The sequence below is a fragment of the Gopherus evgoodei genome, chromosome 6 (assembly GCF_007399415.2).
Source record: "Gopherus evgoodei ecotype Sinaloan lineage chromosome 6, rGopEvg1_v1.p, whole genome shotgun sequence".
Taxonomy (NCBI): Eukaryota; Metazoa; Chordata; order Testudines; family Testudinidae; genus Gopherus; species Gopherus evgoodei.
The window spans coordinates 91,590,641-91,609,151 of record NC_044327.1 but is presented as its reverse complement, the minus strand read 5'-3'; the positions used below and the strand labels follow the sequence as shown (position 1 = coordinate 91,609,151).

Genomic DNA, 18,511 nt, shown 5'->3' with positions numbered 1-18,511 from the left:
AGTTTTTGGATTATGCTGAGGGCAAGGTATCATGCTCAGGACCTGTTAGGATCAGGCTCTCATCCTAAGCATGGTTTAAATGGACTGGGGTGAAATACTGACCCCACTGAAGATAGTAGGGCCAGGATTTCACACCTAAAGATTAGACCTGAACTTTCAAAGTTAGGCTAATTCACATACATGTTCCGAGTTTCTCTGAAAGTTCCATAATCATTTCACTGTACGAGACAACACAGACCACAGTGTATGGTGCATATTTAATATGCCATTTAAGATAAGTACTACAGTTAATATACATACCTTGCTCTGACCCAGGGTTTGGTATGCATGCTCAAATCACTACCCCAGCTACCATGTTTCTCGGAAGCCAGTGGCAAAAATCCTCTTTCAGGAGCCAGCTCCTCAGCTATTGCTCTGATGTGATAAGGCTCAAATCCACAGCAGCCTCCAATGTATCGAATCCCTAGGTTATAGGCCTCTCTCGCATATTTTTGAACATCCCATCTGGTGACAATTCTTGGCTCCAGAGCTACAATGATATGCATCAGCTTTAACTGCAATAATACTTAGTTTTAGCAGACATTTAGTAAAATCGCTTTATATTTTCAGCTACAGTTAAGTTTGCAAACATGCAAAGTACAATGTCACAGGCATGATTGGGCTATTGCAGTAAAGATTTAAACACTGTTAATTGGGCTAGACACTACTGATGCAATATTTCATTACATTTTAGCTTTTAGGTGTCACAATGCTCCTCTGTTGCATACTTGCCAGAAGTTTCCTTGTTCCAGAGGGACAGAGCCTGCCAAATTCTAATCTGACAAAGCCCTAAATCAAATGCCAGCTACTAGGTGGGTATTTAAGTGTAAATCAGAGAGGTCACACTTAAAATACAGGCTTTATTCATATGATCTTTACTGAAAAATGCCACGACCCCTTAAAATATAAATGTTATGTTCAGCTTATGAATGTGGAGTAATAGCATCTCAGTGCTTTAAGGAACCCAGTGTTAATCCCCACATTTTAGAAAAAATATCAACAAATGACCACTTTGTGCCTAGGGAAACAGACTTCATTACTTTAATCTACTATATCAAAAGGCTATCAACTTACCTGCAATTGAGTGAAACACACCAATAGCCCCTTGAACTTTTCTCACCCGCTTTTTGAGTATGAGCTAGGGAAAAGCAGCTGTGGCCAGCTACTCCATCAGATAACAGGCCCAATAGACTTTCAATTCCACCTTTCATATAGCAGATTATCTCTATCCTACCCTTTGTCCCCCCTGCTGCTGCTTGAGTCCAAGTGATGACAGCTATGCTTCCCTCCTCCCCCAATCATAAATTACTTGCGGGGATCAGAAGGGCTGCATTGAGCCTGTAGCACTGCCTCTTCCTCTGCAGCAGGCACTATGTGCAGATGACTTAGAAGAGGGGTAAGCTCTCTCTTGTTGCACAGATGATGAGTGGAGTAGCAAAGCCATAGGGTTGAGAAGAGACACAAGAGGAAGAAAGAACCAACACAGGAAGGGACAAAAGTGAACAGAGAAATGGGGGAGGGCAGAGAAAAGGAGGCGGCAGGAGGCAGGAAAACCAAGAGGGAATGACTGGGGAGATGGGAGAAGAGATGAGACTTAAAGAACAGAAAAGCAAATCCCAAAAGGGCCCTGTGGCCACTGAAATCTGTGTGGTGCTGCTGCACGAAAGTGAGGGGCTGGTTTTCAGAGGCTGCAAGGGAGCATGAACTCCCTTACTGGGGCAGGAGACACATGGGAAGGTACTAGAGCAGGCTTCTGCTCCACAGCAAGGAGGCAGGATTCCTTTCTCTACTTCCTCCTGCAGAAATCCACAGCATCCAAGGAAATTACTCAGGGTGGATGCTGCTCCAGATACCATAGGAAAGGCATATTCAGGGACCACTGGACTAAGGCCTGGTCTACACTAGAAAATTAAGTCCACTAAACTACACTCCAGTATGAAAAAATCCATACCCCATAGCAGCAAAGTTAAACTGACCTAACCTCCCGTGTGGATAACACTGATCTATCTACTGCCTCTTGGGGAGGTGGATTACCTATGCTGATAGAAGAACCCTACCCATCGGTGTAAGTAGTGCATACATTGAAGCACTGCAGTGGTGCTCATATAGTATTTCAGTGTAGACAATCCCTAAGTTACATCCTAATAAATGGCTCATGCTTTAGGCTAGGTAGAGAGAAAGAGAGAGAGGAGATAAGATTGTCCTGGTAACTCATTGCTAGATAAACTAAGGATCTGATCGGCTTACTGACAGCTCTAATGAACCGCTCTTGAAAGAAAAGGAAAGACATTTTAAAATTCTACGTGAAAATCTAGACATTTTTCTAGCTAGTCTAGGATTTTTTGACACTTATGTCCTGTTTTCTTTCAAGATAGCTTTTGTTTTCTGACTCCATAGTGTGTGGGGGGATCCTAGAGAGAGAGAGAGAGAACACACAGACACACACACACCCTCTAACTGCAGATCAGGTGGCTTGTTTCACCAAGCTTTGCTGATCCCTACTTGACCATATTAGTGATTAATTCATCTTCAAACTCTCAATACATTCCTGTATCTTCTGCTGGAAACTCCCCAAACACATCCACCCCACTCTCTAGCCTCATTTAAACCAGTTAAAGCACTGAACCTTGCACCAGTGTGACTGAATGATACAGTGCATGCCCACTAACAACCCTGTTTTGGGTACACATTGTACATTACAGCTTTAGGCATTGCTAGGCTTGTGGACTGTAGTTTCCCCCCAAATGCCTGACAATTCCACAGGAAAGCATTTGAGGCAGGGGTGTTGGAACACTTTATACAGTGGGAACTGAGCCACTGAATCAAACTGTCAACCCTGTATAAGATGGAAACCACTGTGTAGCAGCACCCTCAGCACTCCTACTTCCAGCACCTATGATTTGAAGTCTGTGATATATAGGGTATTTGCTCTTGTTCACCTGTTCTGATTGTTCCAAAGGATGCTTTGAGTGGTTCTGTCCTGCACATGGATCTATGTATGTGCCATAACGGACAGATGCTATGTCCCCTACACTCATTTTCAATGCAGCTACCATAGTAGAAAGTTACCAACCCCTCTCCTACTGAGCAGCCGCCAACCCACTTTAGGCTTGGACTCCAAGGCATTGTTACATGGAAGAGATAAGGAGTTCAAAATACATGAATGAAAAAAGGTTTTCAGCCATTTTTATAAGTTTACTCTAAATAGTTTTGCAGCAGAAGTAAAAGCTCCCTCCCCTCATACATTTCCCTATAGGAGCCAGAGATGGGAGTACTCCAGGCCTAGGTCTGGAAGGAGGCCATCCCTTCATAAGGCCAAGCAAACTTCCTCCCAGCCCTGTCTCTCCCTCCCTCAGACAGTTTAGTTGAGTTGCTGTGGTACATAGATGTTCCTGCTTTAAGTGACCAGAGTGGAATAGAGGAATGAGTGGGTAGTGGAGCATCATAGTGACGTATTTGCAGCAGAATAGCCTACTGCACACCCTATCACTAATGAGCTTTCCTGTATTCAGATCTCAGGAGAGCAGGAAATGCCCTGTCTGTCTGGGTACTGTGTCAGAAACAATCCCCAATGAAGTACGTACATGCCACAGAGAGTGTCTGTCAAAGTGTCTGCTAGTCACCCTTTGACTTTCCTCTTGTAGGGGAATCTCCTTGAGGCAAAAGAATATATAAAAATTTAAATTAAGGTTTAATTTTTTTATTTTATTTTCACTTCCTTTGCTTAGAGGTTGGGATGACAGGTGAGCAGCCACAGAGGGAGGACCACGCAGAGCAGATCCAACTAAGTGCCAGCTTGGGAACACTCAACCCCAGAGGCAGCCTGTATGTGTGTGGTCTGATAGCTGTCAGCTATTCCCAGATATGTTAAGTGAATAATGTTGCAGCCTAATTAAACCACATCCATTGCATCCCGGTTTTCTTCTGGCAGGCCAGACGATGACAGTAGCCCATGCATCCCTCCCTCTGATTCTAGATAAACAGGAAGAGAAAGTGTATTCTTGTTTCCATCTTTTTATTATGTGAATAGTAGCTGTGTCTGTTTTCAAGGGATGTATTAATTAGCTGTCATTTAAAATAATTGTAGTTTGAAATCTTTCTGCTACTGTATTAAATTCAGTGCTAGCGGTAACTTTTCTGTATCTAAGAAATAATATAAATAACAGCCTGAGCCATCACAGCTGTCAGTGAAAGGCAGGCAACAGAATTTGGAGACTATACTAGGGGAACCAACTGCATTATTGCAGCTGCAACACTAGCACTTGCTGCAGTGGTGCTGAGTGACAGTGGTGGATGACATACAGCTATCTTAAGCACTTGTGGGGTTATCAGCACTTGACCGTGGACACATGTTGTGTTAAAGGTGTAGCAGGGGCTTGCAGAAGTGCTTGCAATTTCACAATACAGTAATGTCGACAAGGTTGCTGCAGCAATTCCTGCTGCACAGCCTCTTTCCACCTGCCCAGAGTTCCTTGATCCTTGTGGCTGAAGCTTCTGGACAGGCTCTGAATTTTTTTCTGCTACAAGGAATGAATTTTAAAATGTGTAGTATCCTTTTGAACTGAATTAAAAAGTAATATTTGATGTGATGGATACCACGTGTTCTATATGTTGCTTTTAGCATTCAGGAATTAATATCGTAAGAAAGTACCTGATTTTTTTTAAACCAACAAATTCAGAGTACGTGAAAAGATCCACTCAAAAGCAATCCTTAGATAAGTCCTCATTCATAAATATAATAGGCCCTATAGCATGAAATCAGTGAAGAAAGTTTTGTTTAAGATTGCTTGTCCCAAAGCAAGAGGATCTGCCACAAGCTGGTAGGCCTATTTAGGAGAGGCATGAATAAGTCTAGTGCTGAACCAGCTACCTTTAAGAATAACTGATTTAAATGCAGACAAAGCTTTTGAGGACATTCCTCCTATTCCATTAATGTTCTTGTTGTGCCCTCAGCACCCTGCCAGCCAAGCATCTTCCAGAAGTGCATTAAATGACTTGATCAACTTCTCCTGTCCTCTCCCCACATGAAAAAAGCACCATGGGGTTCTCTTTCATAAACTATATGCACACTAGGTTATGCTTTTGTATTAGCGAATGCAAGGTCAGAGTTATGCCTTGCACTTTGAATGAAAACAGGGGAGGTTTGTGCTGGTTCTTGGAGTATACACAAGATTGTTCCTCAAACTTGGACCAGCTCCTGCAAAAGCTCTATCTCCTGCACAAATAAACTTTGCTCCTGAGGCACAATGGAGTTGTCTAGTGCAACAATAAAGATAATGGCCATACTTCTTGTTCTAGAGCTTTGGGCTGTTTTATGGCAAATCTGAGCCCAGACCATTGAGCATCTTGAAGGTAAGTGCAGGGACCTTGCATTAGACATATTTGGGAAGCCACTGTAGTTTGTAGGAGACAAGCACCTCAGACCTGTGATAGTCTCCTCAGCAACATGGGCTAAGAGCTTCCTTCCACCTCTCCAGAGTTCCTTGGAAGATTGTTAATCTTTTCAGTCAAAAAGCCCAAAGTGTAGATACACAGTAGTACAGAAAGACAAATAAGCAACTAGTGCTAAGGCTGTACAAATCCAAACAGCAAAAGCAGATTTCAGCCTTAATCCAACAGCCAGTGAAAGACTCAGTAGCTTCGGTATCAGGTTAAGATACTTGAAATGAAATGAGGACATGCAACAGGTCAAATCCAGACCTAGATTAGATAACTGACTTCACTGGTATCCATTCACTTATACCAGAGTTCAATTTAGCCCATTTATGCAGGCTCTTGGCCAGAGAGTAAGCAGTGGGAGGAAAGAATGTTGGTTCTAATCTATGGTACTGGGAATATACTAGCAGATGATCTCATACAAGACAATGTTTCCTGAATAACGAGCGTCACCTAGCATTAGAGTGATTACTATGGGGGAAATAGCCACTGTTGTATCCATTATGGAGATGAGAATTATTGTAGATTGCTCAGCAAAGAAAAAAAGTTTACACAAGCAGCTAAGTAGTGTTATGGGGCCAGAGCCTGAACAGATGCTGAAAAGGAGAGGTGCATAGCCTAAAAATGTTTCAAAGAAATAGAGTAGGAACAGCTGTCATATTTCTTGCTACAATACAAGGAAAAAAAAGTCAGTTATAAAAGTAAGCTCTATGTTTAGGAATTCCAGTGAAATGGAGGAGTTTAACATGTATGGAGATGGATCCTCTTAGAGAAGGGCTCTATTTAAATTTACAATCTGAGGATTCTTGGCCACATGGTGAAACTGTTCTGTCAGTCTCTGAGCTAGCTGGACCAGATCTTTGGACATAATCCAAGCTATAAAATCTAGGATTACTTTGTACTGCATTTTAGAGAGTCCACTCAGAGGGGCATAGCAAAGCACATATATTTAAAAAGATTAATGCTATTGGACTGTGTATTGAATCTGATTTTTTTCAAATACCTTCTAGCTTGGTTATTAAACCTTATACTTTAACATGTACAGCTGCTTGATATATGATAAGGAGGAGGATAAGGGCTTTGGGGGGGCGCAGGGATGGGATCACAGGCAGCTGCGGGTTGGGGTAAGGGGCACTGGCAGGGCTGGGTGGGCAGGGCTGGGATCAAGACTGCGTCACCATCATTTCTGCTAGTTCTTCCTCTGCCTGCACTGTTCAGCCTCTCAGCCTTGGGGGCAGGTGAGAAGCAGGCCTCAATGGCTGAGGAGGAGAAGGAGGAGGATCCAGCTGCCCCAAAGTGCAGTGGCCATAAGCCTCCCAGACCCAAGAGGAGATGGAGAGCGCTGGTGGTGAGAGATTCCTTTCTGAGGGGAACAGAGGCATCCATTGCTGACCTGACATGTCCCAGGGGGCACGCTGCCTGCCTGGAGACTGTGTCCAAGGAGTTACAGAAAGATAAATATTTTTGACAAATGGAGTGAGAATGTTTATAAAATTTGCAGATGACACCAAGCTGGGAGGGGTTCCAAGCATTTTGGAGGACAGGATTAGAATTCAAAATGACCTTGATAAATTGGAGAGACCGATCTTAATTCAAGAAGATGAAATTTAATGAAGTATTTCACTTAGGAAGAAAAAATATTAGATGCACAGCTACAAGTTGGGAATAAATGGCTAGATGGTAGTACTGTGAAAGAGGATCTGTGGATCTCAAATTGAATTTGAGTTAGTGTGATGTAGTGGCAAAAAAGGCTAATATTCTGGGGAGTATTAACAGAAATAATGTATGTAAGACACAGGAGGTAATTGTTCCGCTCTACTCAGTACTTGTGAGACCTCAACTGGAGTAGTATGTCCAATTCTGGGCACAATACATTAGGAAGGATGCAGACAAATTGGAGAGAGTCCAGAGGAGAACAGCAACGTGCGATAAGGTTTAGAAAACCTTAAAAAGGAAGATTTGGGGAGGAGGGGGAAAGAGGGGAAGAGATTTGATAAATCTTCAAATAAGTTAAGGGCTGTTATAAAAAGAGGACTCTGATCAATTTTCTCCATGTCCACTAGAAATAGAACAAAAAGTAGTGGTCTTAGTCTGCAGCAAGGGAGATTTAGGTTAGACATAGGAACAACTTTCTAACTATAAGGGTAGTTAACCTCTAAAATAGGCTTCCAAGGGAGACTGAAATCTTCACCATTGGAGGTTAAGAACAGGTTGGACAAACATCTGCCAGGGATGGTCTAAGATTACTTGGTCCTGCCTCAGTGCAGGGGGCTGGATTTGAGGACTTTGAGATTCCTTCCAGCCCAACAGTTCTATGATTCTAAAATTCATTTTGGTTAATAGCAACTGCTCTGACTTTCCTTGATTTGAAGTTCTGCACAGTAGTGTATGGATTGATGCCACTGCATGCACTGATACCACTGCAGCTTTATCTTTGCTAAAAATCACCAATTTAAAAAATTGTCTAGGTCTTACCAAAAGGAAATTCTGGCAGATCAATAAAGCCCTGCTTCCCACAGTCAGGAGTATGGAAAGCAAGTGGCTGAGACATCAGGTGTGCTTTCAGTTTAGCAGCTTCCAAGCCCTCTTTCATGAGCTTCACAGTTCTCAGGCAAGTCTCTGGATCAAAATGGCAGTTCACTCCAACAATAGAAGCACCTGTGAAGAAGACAACTTTCCAGTTACACTGCTTTCCAAGAACTGGGCAATGACTTAATAGCAATGAAAATTCTTAGCCAGAGTGAGGCTGAATGCTTTGGAAGCAAAGCATTCAACCTCAACACTACCAGTATGACCGCAAGCCAATCAGAGCAAAATCAAGTGGCAGGACAGGAGACCAAGACACTCTTAAGATCTTGCATGGTTTCCCTCCCATTCTTTAATGTGAAAGCTGTCTTTTCTGTATGTGACCCATACTGCATTCATTTCCCTCATCTCCTGTTTTTCCCTCCAACTCGTACCATCATCAGTGTTATCACATGCCCCATCCCCTTTTCCAGCACCAACATCCAGTGGCTTTAGCCCACCTTTTTGCCCCCTGTGATCCTGGGACTGCTTCAGCAGCCCAAGTAGAGCAGTCTTAGGACTGCTCAACTTTATGCCAGTTACTTATGGCTCAGTGATCTGTTCTAACAGCCACGGATTACCAAGGCATAGAGACTCCCTGGCTATACCCCCCTTTTTGCAAGATGAATCTTGAGATGTAGAGATTATAAGGCAGGAAAGCAACCTGGTTACATTTATTAATTATAACCACTACCCTACCTAGTTGAGATGTGTACTTTTATGTTCCTTGTGTAGGTGCCTCAGTTCGTCTCATACTCCTAAAACTAAATATTTTTAAGAGTATATGGGGAGGAACTTTCTTACCAGCCTTTACCAGTTGGACAGCACATTCTCCAGGTGGTACACCATGCAAGTCTCCCTCTGGACCAATGCACATGGTAGCCGCAACTGGCTTCCCAGATTCTTTTAAGGTTTCAACAGCCCATGCAGCTTCTTCAATATGTTCAAAGTACTGAAAGAAAGTAAATCTAATCTATTTTCTTGTGTCTGAGGACCCAGCCTAAGTGTTACACACTTCTTAATCTCTACTCCTCCCACCCAGGTAGATCTCAGGGCCTGAGTCTCCTCTCATTTACATTGGCGTAACTGTTACTCTTAACTTACACTGCTATAAAGATTAATAGTATCAGACCCTCAGCCTCCATCACTGGGATTTAGATTATGTTTGTACAATTTGTTCTTTGTACATGGCTGTGCATAGCGCCCCAGAGAAAGAACTATGCCTTTGAGGCTGGATTCCTTCCCTGTTCCTCCCTTGCTCCAAGTGCGTGGTCATTTGTTATTGTTTAGTGCCAGAAGCAGATTATTAACCCTCCTATCTCACCAGCTCTTCTGTTCTCTGCCCATTCCTTGTCTCCACTCATTCCCACTTGCCTGCATGGCCCCTGCTAAACCCTTCCACACCTGCAGTGGAGATGTGGGGAGACCACACTGGATCAGAGATAGGAGGAAGGTGTTATGCCTCCTTATGCTCCTGTGTGGCCGCAATCTGGCCCTGAATAATCACAAAGATCCCAGTTCCACAAGGAATACCAAGAACTGTCATCAGCATCATTTGAAGGATTACGGGCCAAATACTGATAAACCTCTTCCACTTCAATTGAAGTCAACAAGACTGAGAAGTGCTTAGTACCTCTCTGGATTTAGCTGCAAATGAAGACATAGGGGTCAATTTTCCATTCTACCTTGTAAAGGTTCTACAGAACACCAGTCTGGCAGCATAAAGGAGCTGTTAAAGTAGCAGGCCTGCCCAGAAGGGAATGTTGCTGATACAGGGTCTTCCCCAGATGGACAAAACTGACAGTCAGTTCCACCTCATCACCCTCAGAGGATGTGCTGGAATGTGACCAGAGGACTGGGACCATGCCTGGAGCACTGCTGCGTCCAGCTATTATCAAGGGTCATGGGCAGCAGAGTGCAACTTAGAACAGTCTTAAGGTTCCTCTAATTTAGGATGGTAGCGGAGAAGGCACTCGGAATATAGAGAGGTGCAAAAGTGGGGTAAATCCCCATGACCCGCCCCTTTTATTCCTACACAGACAAGAACAGAGATTTGGTGTTAGGGTCTCGGTTGCATTCTACACTACAATGTCTGCAAGTATTGTATTTGGAAAAAATATATCTGCTACTATTTGTGTAAGAGCACAATAGCAAATTTTAAAGGAGGCATCGAGATGTGTGAATTCCCAAAAAACTGACTAAAGACTTCAATTCTAAGCTGGCAAATTGCATCAACTGAAGGCACTTGGTTTCTTTACAGTTACAGTTGGATTTACCTCTGCAATTAAGAAGTCCACATTCTTTTTGACAAAGACATCCAACTGCTGACGAAAAATTGCTTTAACCTCAGCTTCATCCCTGCCACTCAGATATGTTGGTGTCTGACTGACTCCTCCAGCTACCAAAGCATCTTCTCCTTTAGCCACTTCCTTTGCAATATCACAAGCAGCTTCATTCACTGTCTGGCCCTGAAATATGAGAGCAGACTACATCAGTACTGATTTATTACAGAGATGCCTGCATTTCAGAAGAAAAATGAGTTTTAGGAACCATAATCAGTTTCATGTTTAAAATTTCAAATTAGTTTTAGAAATAGACTGTGCCTCATTAAAACATTTTAAAGTACCACGTAATGTCACACCATCTGAAACTTGTCATAATATGAAGACATTAAATTGTTTTAGCAGCATGTTAGTAAAATAAAGGTCAACGGATCATGTCCTTCAGGCTAGCTAATAGGGCACATAACTATCTGACACTGTCATCTGACACTAACATTATCGTGATTGATGCCTATGGTGGTGTATTGTTAGAACAACATTTTGCTTTTATTTATACATCTTTACCCCGATATAATGCTGTTTTCGGGAGCCAAAAAATCTTACTGCATTATAGGTGAAACTGCGTTATATCCAACTTGCTTTGATCCTCCGGAGTGTGCAGCCCTGTCCCCCCGGAGTGCTGCTTTACTGTGTTATATCCAAATTCATGTTATATTGGGGTAGAGATGTAGCAGCATCTTGCATTTGCAAACTATTTTGCAAATATATTTGATTAATCTCACAATTATATAACATTCATTTTGATAATTCTGAATATTCATCAAAAATACATGATGGTTTTGGGATAAGCTGCATTACTAAAGAGTACCAAGTCTATCTGGTTTCTCACACTTCACCGTGGATCAAGTCTGTTGATTAACCTGTTGTACTGCGTACCTGACTGGTTACTCACCAGTTATCACAGTATGGATATTTAAAGGTTGGTTTGTGTGTTTTTTGGTAAGTGAACTGTATATAAAGAGACAACATATTTCCAAGAGATTTTAATCATGCTAAGATGTTTTGGATCTCTCATAGTCAAGCCATAATTAAATTTAATTAGTATGTATACAACAATCCTCCATCAAGATATTTTATATATCCCATATAAAGATCCTCTTATGAATTTTCTGCTTATAAAAATAATGCTTATGTAAGCAAGTATTTGGTTTCAAACAAATTCTTCTTTACAGTTCAAAAGACCACCTATGGGGCATAATATGGATATGTTTATTTATAATATATATGGATTTTCTATGTAAGAATGGATGTTTATAATTGAGAAGTGTTGATTGTCTGTGGTTGTTATATCATAATTTGGAATCTCAAATTACTAAGCTGGATCTTGTACATACATCTGTGAAGATCTAAGAAATTTTAAATCAGAGTAGCATTAATTATCCCATTGTAAGATAATACATCAACAAATTTAAATATATAGGTATATAAAGGAAAACTGATATCAGTACTTATGTTTGATTAATCAATGTAGACTGAAAGCCAAGTTCTCTATACACCTGTTAGCAGTGCTAAGAGAATTGTGAAAACAAATTAAACAGGGGGGAAAAATAATATTTTGTTTAAAAGGTCATGATTTGGAATTTATAGAACAACAGCAAAATTTTCCCTATAGATATGGAAGCATGTCCAACCAATAAAACAGGGATTCAAAAAAAAAAAAAAAAAAAAACTAAAGCATTTGTCTTCTTTATGCAAGTTCAATCACTCACTCTGAATGAATTAATAAAAACATAGGTAAATATGCACAATGTTAATCGGATAAAAGAATTTAAGAAAAAATGTTTATAGTAATGTTAGAAATAAAGTCATTTGAATGCATTCTGATCATAGAGTAATGTATAGCCACTCTGTTTTGAGACACTTGCATATTGGGATCTTCTTGTCAAAACAATGCACAGTGCCAGAATAGGAGTAATGACTCAGGGCCCAACGTTTCCTTCCTTTTGGGATATTAGCAACTCTTACATACCTACATACATTGGAAATTATTTGTATCTTCTGGTAGAATCAGGCTCGGCATATTATCATTAACTGGATGGAAGTATGAAGTCAGGCTGAATAGGAGTTATGACAGTCTAAGTGGGCAAGACCTGGTGATGTGGTGTAAGAGCAGAACTAAGTATCTCATTCTGATACACACAGTGGCTTGTGGGTAACCCTGATTTGTTAATTAGGGTCCAAATGCTGCCCCAGCACTTAACCTGAGTAATTTCTCAGGGCATGGAGATCTCCACAGGGATGAGGGGAGGAATTTCTTCCCCTCATAGAATCCTCTCCATGTACCAAAGGCTTGAGCAGGCATGTGACCCCCTCACAGGGAAAAGAATGAGAGGAACCACACAGTGGTAAACCAAAAGACTTGCTACCACAGGGCAGAGCTCTAAGCTGGAGTCCACACCCACTCTTGTACCCTGTGGGCTCACAATATCTTTCTCCTCCCAGTGCAGCACAATCACAGTAGTCCTACTGTTAGGGCCCCTCTTCACCTGAAGAGGGGGCAAGATTGAGGACCAAAACCAATATTTTGGATGTACTGGTTATTGCTGTGTTGCAGATGATATGCTCTTAGCACGTATTCCTTTTTTTTTTGTTATCCACATATTATCTTCTCTGGAACTGGGTTGTTTCTCCAGATGCTGAAGGATTTCCTGTTACCACTGATCTTGCTGTTTGTGGATTCAGTCCTTAATGTACTCTACTTAAGATAAATAACTAGTTATTTGGAGTTAAGTTGAATAAAAAGATGACTCAATAGTCCTCCCCCCTCTTCTCACCACTACCCATGTTTTGATTTTTTCCCATTGCCATTGTAACCAGAGGTCCTTCCTACCACTTCAGACTATGAAATCATAAGCCCTCCCCATTTGATTGGGATTTTATTTTCATGCCCTTGAACTGGCTAAATTAGCTTGACAAGCTGTAAAAAGAAGCCTCCATGTTCAAACCAGAGAAGAGTATCCATTTTCCATAGATACCATTAAAACCATGTTATACTCACAGATATTTTATTCAGCTACGTAGTTGCCCATTATTCTCTAATTTATCTTCGCTGGCATAAAAAGTGAATGTCTGTAAAACATTTGATCAGCTCTGAGGATTCCCGATGAAGTTGACGAACTGCAAGGTATTTAAAAAAAGGCAAAAAACGTTTGATATGGTTGTTTACTATTTTAGCACCTGTTTGTACAGTTACATTTTTATTGGTTAGGTTATGTTAGCTTAGGAAAGGTTCTGAATTAATGGTATTGTAAAAAGACATCTTCTACTTAGTTTTGTAGCAAGTATAGTATCTGCAGCGAACACTGCCACCTTCTCTGTTGATTTACCTCCTAACCTGGAGGGACAATTTATAGAGGGAAAGCAGACAATTCAGTCTCCTTAGCCAGTCAAACAGCCTCTGCTGAGACTGTCAGTCTCCAGTAAGGTGATGTTGATCTGCAGTGATCTGTCTAATCAATCAGAGAACCTTTTATCCTACAATCACCCTGACAGTAAGCTCACTCACTGAATCTTTGGCACCTTGCCTATCTTTTGCTGTAGTCTGTTCTGCAGAACTCCCAAGTTGTAGTCCACAAATTGACATTCCTGAATGTACCCCAGAACTTGACACACTGCAATCAGAATTGTATTTGTTCAGCCCCTGCCAGCTGAAACCCAAACATCACATAGATAGAAATAGTTTTAGGGCCCTGAAAGGCAAAGCTATGCAGCTGCACGTTTGCAGTTTTGCTATCAGAATGGGAGGGTGGGACAGGAAGTTAAGGTTCCCTGAAAATAGAAGGAATATTTGGACAACCAACCTCAGTTTTAGGCACCTTTGACAAGTAAGTTTTATTGTTGTTCTGATTAGAAATACTTTTCTGATAAGGAGAATAATGAATTGTTATTGGCTGTTTTAGGGAAATTGTTAGCCTACCAGAGAGTATTATGAGCTATGTGCTTTGTCAGGAGAAAATTTATAAAAAGTTTAGTTAGAACGTGTACTTTGGAGCAGTCTGAGGAAGATTTATTTTGGGCAAGGATCTGATAACTAAGTTCTCCAGCATCTAGACAGAAGGAGGGGGCCCCAGAAGCCTGGCTGTTGAGTCCTCAAAGCTCTCTAACTTTGGTAAATATAAGTTTAAATATGCTCTGAGCCTACTGTGACAGCATGCATGTGCTCTGATCTAATAAAAGAGTAGTTTTAGGTAAAAGCACTCTGGTTTGTATCACATTTCAGACAGAGGAACTGAGTCCCCATTGATTTATTCCTGACACCACCTGGAGAGAAACAGTTAAGTTACCATTGCTTTGGGTTCTGCAAACTCTGGCTAACAAGTGTCACTTAGCAGGATTGCTGTAACGTAGTAAAGTGAAGAGGAAAAGGAAAGCAGATGTCAGCAAAAGAAAGAGGAAGTATGGAAAGAGATCAGACTAAGGGCATGTCTACACTTATGGCTAACGCAGCACTGCTGCCATTGATGCAGTAGTGTCCACTTTAGCAGGTCTGGTGAAGACACACGAAGCGATGCAGAGTGCTCTCCCATCGACTTCTGTACTACACCTCCTCGAGAAGCATATGGTAAGTCAGCAGGAGAGCATCTCTCATAGTCACAGTGGAGTTTAGGAAGCACTGTAAGTTGACCTAAGTAACATAACTTAGATTGACTTACAGCTGTAGTGTAGACAGCCCTAGATCAGTGTGAGAAAGGAAACAACAACTGCCCAGGAAATTAGTCAACAATGAAGATAAGGGATCTGCTCTAGCCTGTGAAAAAAGAAAATATTAATTGTAGCACTGTGGTCACTTACTGCTGCCTGAGTGCCCCTTTTTTCTCGTTCACAGGGCTCCTTAAACTCCACACAGTCCAAAGGAAAGTTACAATATTCTCTGCCTGGGGTCCAATTTATTCAGTCCCCAGGTACATACTGACACTCTGGGCCCCAATCCCAGTTTGGAGTTCCTCTCTTTCCTTAGTTGGAGGGTTCCCAGCCCTCTTTCCCAGAGCTGGGTCAAAGTTCAACGTCTCTGCAGGAACCAGGCTTGCTCCCTCCAGCAGCTTCTTCAAGCCAACTAATGCTTCTGTGGCTTCTGTTTCCTGAGCATCTCCCAGCTTACCTCCAGGCTTCCTACCTGAAACCACCTCTATCACTCTCTCAACTCCCTTTTCTCTGTAACTTTCTGCTGGCTTTTATATCAGAATCATTTGATTCCTCTCAGGTGGGGCTCATCTTGTAATCAGGGCTGGCTTAGCCCCAAGCTCTCCAGCACACAGGCAAGCCAGCCTGTCACAGGAATAACTATCAGTCTTGCAAATTAAAGAGCACAAAAGCAATATTTTATGTGAAAATGTTAGTGTACTGCCAAGCACCCTCCTCTTATGACCAGCATTTGCTATTCCCCCTTTTCTATCCAAGCTTAATACTATTTATTATTTGTATGGTGGTAGCACCCAGAAACTCCAACCATGACCAAGGGCCCATTTTACTGGGCATTGTACATATATAATGAAAAGAAGGTCCTTGCACCCAAAGAACTTGCAATCCTAAAACAAATGTCATGTGTCCCATAAAGTTAAATGTAATGCTTTTGTTGAGCCCAATCCTGTACTTTTGGAGGCAAAACTTCCAGTGATTTTAGTATAATTTTACCTACAAGATCAGGTCTATTAGAAGTAATCAGTGATCAGTTTGTATATAGAATGCTGCAGTTGTCACAATAGGTAAACAGAGATTAACAATTTATTTTACACACAGTCCACTAAACGGAAACCAGACAGATGGTAATTTCACCACCCTAGGGAGATATGAAATAGTAAGATAGAAATGTAAGCCCCTGTATCCCACAGTCAAAGCTTAGCCACACAGTCCCTTGGACTTTTATAGAGGTGTATGGTTACATGATATAAAAATGTCTATTTCCAAGGCCAATGTTTGGAGAGGTTTTTAAAAAAAGCCTTTGATATCATATCATATATATATTGCTGATAGACAACCTGATTCATTAGCCAACTCTGTGGATGCAACATAAGGACTAGAAAACACAGTCTTCAAGAAATACAGGCTTCCAGCCCAGATCTAGCTCAAATGGTAGTCACTAGAGTTACTCCTGGGGGGGCTTCTGCACCACTACACATCCGCAGAATTTATGCCTCCACTGATTTCTTTGCTTCCCCACAGAAAAATGACTTACTGCTGGGAAGGGCTGCATGACCGCTCTTGTGGCTTCAGAATGTTTTGGGTGCCCAGGGCAGCTGGCAGAGAGATAAATCACTGTGGGGCAGGGGAAAGACCTGGCTGGTGGCTTCTACCCTGCACCAGGCTGAGCTGCTAGTCCCAGCTGGACTGGGGAGGGCGAGACTTCCTCTTCCCTTGCATGGCATTCAGGTCTGAGTCAGATACACTCTCAGATTTCTTCCCTAGCTGCAGAAAACTCTGCAAACTCCTCTCCCTGTTTCCTGCACCCATCACTCTTCAGCTGCAGGGGGAGGGATCACTGTACAGACAGCTGCTTCCCCATCCGCCCAAGCCCCGTGCATCTAGATGCCATCATACCCAGACCTATCGGCCAAGCCTCACTCCTACCCGCACTCAGAACCCACCTTGACAAGCCCTACTCCTCCTGCTCCTGGACCATACTGACAAGCCAGTCGCATCCCCATCCCACTGAGCCCCAACCAGCTGCACCTGGACCCCCACTCCACTGAGCTCCACTGCCTCACAATGTGCTCTCCAATGTCCATGCTGGAGGCCTCCATGTTTATTTGACAAATAACATTTGCAGAATTTTAAAATATTGTGGGCAGGATATTTTTATTTTTTGGCATAGAATGCCCTCAGGAGTATAGAGTGTGGATGTGTCTACACTACGGGATTATTCCGATTTTACATAAACCGGTTTTGTAAAACAGATTGTATAAGTCGAGTGCACGCGGCCACACTAAGCACATTAATTCGGTGGTGTGCGTCCATGTACAGAGGCTAGCGTCGATTTCTGGAGCATTGCACTGTGGGTAGCTATCCCGTAACTATCCCATAGTTCCCGCAGTCTCCCCCGCCCATTGGAATTCTGGTTTGAGATCCCAACGCATGGTGCAAACACAGTGTCGCGGGTGATTCTGGGTAAGTGTCGTCACTCAATCCTTCCTCTGTAAAAGCAACGGCAGACAATCATTTCACGCCCTTTTTCCCCTGGATTGCCCTGGCAGACACCATAGCATGGTAACCACGGAGCCTGTTTTGCCTTTTGTCACTGTATGTGTACTGGATGTTGCTGACAGAGGCGGTACTGCAGTGCTACACAGCAGCATTCATTTGCCTTTGCAAGGTAGCAGAGATAGTTACCATCCCTATTGCACTGTCTGCCATTGTAAATCGGCGATGAGATGACGGTTATCAATCATTTTGTACTGTTTACAATTGGAAATTAGCGATGACAGTTATCAATCATTTTGTACTGTCTGCTGTTGTCATGGGTGCTCCCGGGTGACCTCGCTGAGGTCGGCCGGGGGCGCATGGACAAAAATGGGAATGACTCCCCGGGTCATTCCCATCTTTATGTTTTGTCTAAAAACAGAGTCAGTCCTGCCTAGAATATGGGGCAAGTCTACTAGAGAGCCAGAGAGCACAGCCGCTCTGAGTCACAGCCCCAAAGATCCCGCAGAAATGATGAGCTGCATGCCATTCTAGAGGGTGCCCGTGCAACAACCTCACCCGTTTCTTCCCTCCTCCCCCAACCCTCCTGGGCTACCATTGCAATGTCCCTCCATTTGTGTGATGAAGTAATAAAGAATGCAGGAATAAGAAACACTGATTTTTTAGCGAGATAAAATGAGGGGGAGGCAGCCTCCCGCTGCTATGATAGTCCAGGGAGTACAGAATCTTTTCTTTAGACACGAAAGGGGGGGGGGGCTGCTGATGGAGCTCAGGCTCCAGCTCCTATGATGAGGACGATTACCAAGCATTCTGTACCGTCAGCCAGGAATGACAGGGAGTCATTCCCATTTTTACCCAGGCACCCCTGATCGACCTCACCGAGGCCAGCCAGGAGCACTCACGGGATGACGACGCTTTTCCACCATTTTGTACCGTCTGCCATCAGGAAAGGAAGGGGAGGAGATGCTGCTGTTCAGCACCACGTCTACCAGCAG

General features: G+C 42.6%; 1 pseudogene; it reads right to left on the bottom strand.

The window, feature by feature from the left end:
* The window catches only part of LOC115653271, a 30,697-nt pseudogene that overhangs the window by 2,795 nt on the left and 9,391 nt on the right, over positions 1–18,511 (bottom strand).